The sequence below is a fragment of the Pterocles gutturalis genome, unplaced genomic scaffold (assembly GCF_000699245.1).
Source record: "Pterocles gutturalis isolate BGI_N339 unplaced genomic scaffold, ASM69924v1 scaffold1591, whole genome shotgun sequence".
NCBI lineage: Eukaryota > Metazoa > Chordata > Aves > Pterocliformes > Pteroclidae > Pterocles > Pterocles gutturalis.
This window is the reverse complement of record NW_010105167.1, coordinates 228-4868: the sequence shown is the minus strand read 5'-3', so window position 1 is coordinate 4868 and position 4641 is coordinate 228.

The window sequence follows — 4641 nt, the reverse complement described above, 5'->3', positions numbered from 1 at the left end:
GCTGAAAGAGGTGATTATTTTTACCACAGCAGCTTCCCTGGCTTTCAATGCCTTTCAACCTGCACTACGAAGCAGGTTTTAAATGGATATGTAGGACTGGACACTTTAACTAAAAGTTATGGCTGTTACCCTTGAACTATGGTGACCAATGCAAGCAATTTTGTTGCTGTGGTGGGCAAGAGTGGTGGCACAAGGACAGGGATGTTGTCTAGGCTTGACCTCAGGTCCAATATACAGATAGTTTAATAGCATGAAAAGCCACCCAACCAAATAAAGTATATGGCAAAGTCAGGGATACCTACACTGAAACCCTTCTTCTGATGCTGCTGTTCTTGGGGCCTTACACAGGTCAAGTTTTCTGCCCAAGAGTTTCCCTGTGGTCCCATGGACCACCTTTTGGGAGACTGTTCAGAGTGGCAGAAACAGGAAGCATGTAATTTCTTGGACAGTGTGGATCTTCAGGAGAAACATGAGAGGAAAAACACTGGCTTTTTAAACTAGATGAGAGACCTTTCATGATGACAGAAATGCACAGAAGGCTGCAGAGGAACATAGCACAAGTGTGGAGGCTGAACAGGGGAGAATGGTGTTTTGTAATAAAATGGGGAATGGAAAGGTGTGACTGGCAGAATAAAACATTTCTCTTTGTCTGGGACCAAGGGAGGAGGAAATCTATACGTTCCAGAGTGCTGAGCAGAAGGTAAAGAGAGAATGATCCTTTGCTGTGTCCTGTAATGCAAGAGGATGGGGAACCTCTGCTGACACTTGCAGGTAGCATGGTCAAGATGAAAAGCAGACTAAGTCTGCGGAAGAAAAGTCCATCAAAGGCAAGAAAATACAAAGATAATCCCACTGGCTCAAGAAGTCTTTGAATTGTGCAGGGTTTGTCAGGGAAGCACCCCAATGCTTGCCCTGTTCTTGCAGTCTTCCCTGTTCTGTGCTGTTCACTGTCAGGTACTGGGCAATACAGACCTTTTCTCTGAGTCAATGTGACTGCACTTACGTTTTTAAGAATTTTTATTGCATACTTCTGTAACCTACCTGCATTGGGAGTTACCTGAAACCACCACAATGTACATTTGAAACAGGCAATTCCATGTCCTTGCCGGCAGGCAGTGAAAACTCATCACTACCAACGCACCTTTGAGAGAGAACAGGGACAAAGGCATCTGTCTGAAAATAATAACACTTTATTTGATTTTTTTTTGTTACATTATCATAAATGTTCTCTGTTCTCAGAAAACAAAGACCTAGTTTGGAAAATAATGCACATACAAATCTCTTACAGGTATTAATTATACAGAAATATACAAAGATTTCTCTATTATTGTAATTTATCATCAGAATGCCCCACAACCCACATTTTTACTTAGGTCCACTGTACTGGTAAGCGTAAACTAGAAAGGTAACAAGCAACCTGAAAAAGACACGGTTTATATAATATAATTATATATATGTATATATATATCTACAACAGTGCAAATATATCACAGCGTGCAGGCAGCAATAGTCTCTAGAGAAGCATAATAAAATTGATTCATAGTAATGCAAACGCATTACAGAAACAAGAGACAACAATGACATATTAGATATACAGAATATGCACACTTTAGCACGCTGATTTAAAATGGTACCTTGCATTGACTCTTGCTTTAATAACAAAAGAACAAATGTTAAATAATTCAGTAACAGATTCAAGGGCAGTATCCCACAATAAGGTCAACTGACTCAGAGGTTTTTCAGAAAGTTTTACTGACACAGGTGAAGGCTTGGCTACACTGCAGGACTTGTTTAGATATACCAAGGTTATCTCTTCCCTAAGTTTAATTTATTTTTGCCATAATTTAAGAGTATTTTTTTAGTATTTTTAAAAATTTCTCAACAACTAATTCACATCTGTAAAGGCTGGTACAATTATCACTGAGACCAGGAAAGCTGTTTTTGGAAGTAATAAAAACAAGTTTGTATAATGATTACCCTAAATGGGCTACTAAAATAAGCTACAATGGGGTCAGAAGAAAGACATCACAGATGCCACTGAAGTAAAAAACCACGTCAACCTTAAAAGTAAAGACTTCCATGTTGCCTTGCAATCTGCTTAAAAAGACATTTTAGATTTTTTTCCTTCTTGAAAGAGTAGAGAGAAGCCCACCCATACATCCAGAGCATCAGGTATTCAGCAGCTCAAAGAAGTCTAAAAAGTCATCCCTCCACCCCCAACCACCTCTCACTGTTCCCAGGCAGCTCATTTTTACAGCCCATGTGAACAGCCACCACAAATAGTTTGCAATAAAGAAACAAGCAATTGGTAAGCATGGGCTGAACTCCATGGAGGCCCCCAGAAAGAAAATGGATCGACAAAATCTTGATGTACCTTGAAGGCATGAACAATGCAGAGAACACAGGCTAGCAGGCTGAGCCAGAGGGATTTCTTTTGTCAAAGGATATGTATTTAGACTGGTCACCCTTTGTTTTACAGTGCTGGCAACGAGTCTCAACAGAAATCTAAATCTCTTAAAGGAAGGTTCTACAGCTGACAACTGCATACATTTATGGTTCATTATAAGATTTCAAAATCATAAAACAATGCAGCTAGATTTCATACTCTAAAGTGCCATTACTCTTTCACAAACTCTATGTGAAATGTGTACAGAAACAGAAATACGCTAACATACACACAGAATTAAAAGCAAACTTATTATGTCCCCATGCTCAACCTGCAACTTTTGGACATGTAGTATGTAGAACGATATCCGGGTTTATAAAAACCACTCAGTGGGATCCATTACAACAATCTCTTTATATATTATGAAAACAGGTACTGAAGAACAGGACAGCAGGAGCTGATCCCTGAAAATGCTACTGCCCCTGTCCATGAACAACAGAGCTCATGACTAACTTCAGTGACACTCATCACCCAATTTATGCACTCACTAGTGCTGTGGGGCAGCATTAATAGGATCCATGTCACGGGTACAGCAATGATCAGTCTGTCACAAACTGCTACAGAGGACATGACACGGTGTCATTTTCTGCCTACTTCTAGTTCCCAACAGCTTTTCAAAATGCCTTTGTTATCATCACACTTTATAAATGGCTTTCCATACAGAACTAAAGGAAAGAAATTCCTGAGCAACTGCACCATGTCGGGCTGTTCTGGTAGGAAAAATGGATATACACAAGAAGATAATTTTCTCAAACAAAAAAAGAACACCACATGGGACAGTATCTCTGCAGCTACCACTGAGATCCCCCCTGCAGAAATACAGACTGATTATCTACCACAGTCAACCTGCTCTGGAAGAGCCTAAGGCTAGCTACTGTCAAAACCAACCTCCATGTTTTCTAATATTCCTGCTTTTGGCAGGGATCTTTGCTGCCCTGTGTGAATGTTAAAGGGAACAACAGTCCTAACACTTGGTGTTCAAGGTGAGGTCCAGACCTCTCCTAACTTACGGGAGGGCTACAGAAACAAGGTAAGGTAAAACACCACATCTACTTGTTAAGCGTGCTATGGTACTCACCATCCAGGACCAGTTTTAACAAGTTTCCATTTTAGCAAGGAATTGCTTGAACTTCAAGCTCCAAAGGTCTTAGTGCCAAAGCTTTACACTCTGAAGTTTCAACGTACAGGGGCTCGCCTCCCCTAACTTCACATGTCCAGAGCAGGAAGGCAGGCTATCTGAAGTATCTTCCTCGGCTCTCTTGATCCTCAGTGCAAGAGTTATATACTTCCCTGCAGGCAAACTATACTTTTTTTGTCACATTACCTAATTCCAAATCTTCTGCCAGTGCCCAAAATACATGCCTAGGAAAGACCACAAAGGAGATGCTAAGTTCAGTGTGAAAAACTGCCTCTGTAGCTGCCTGTCCAGTCCCCATTAACTAGGGAAGCAGCTTGGGAAACCAGAAGAAATGAGTAAACTACCGCTCAGTCAGTCCAAGAAGCTGAATTACACTGCCAACATTTCAGTCTATCCACTTCAGGGCTGTTGCAAAAACTGGAACCACACTGGCAAAATGAGGACCCAGTCCTGCTCCAGCTGACATTGCCCCGAACCCCCCTGGGAACAGGTGTGACTTCAAATGTCACAACTGCTATGATCAAACTCACCGTATAGGCCAGAATTCAAGTCACCAGGAAAAACAACTACCTCAGGGAATTATGGAAATACCTCAGGTCCATTTGTCCTGGAGATGGCAGTTTATTTCCTTTTATTACAGAGAAAAGTAGATTATTAACTTAGACTGGGCCTCTCGTTTTAGGACAGCTATGGCTCTGTGACATAAATCATCTCCAAAAACACTATCCAGTTGATGAAAATAAAAAATAATTTAATTTCATTGGTTGAAAATGAGTATCCATAATTAAAAGTAGCATGCATGTAATTTCCTCTTCCTCCACACCTGGATCCTAACACGCAGGCCAATGCTGCGGCTGGCCACCTAGACCCTGAGTTCTGCACATGCATTCAGGGGGAAGCTCTGCTTCGCTGATACTCTTGCAGTTGAGTCAAGAGAACTGTTCTGTTTGGTAAAGCATTACAGCTTGTGTTTACACCCCACTCAACCCAACACAGCTGATGCACTTCAAAATCCTCTGTGAATGAGAATACACCAGCTTAGAGCCAGAGTGGGACA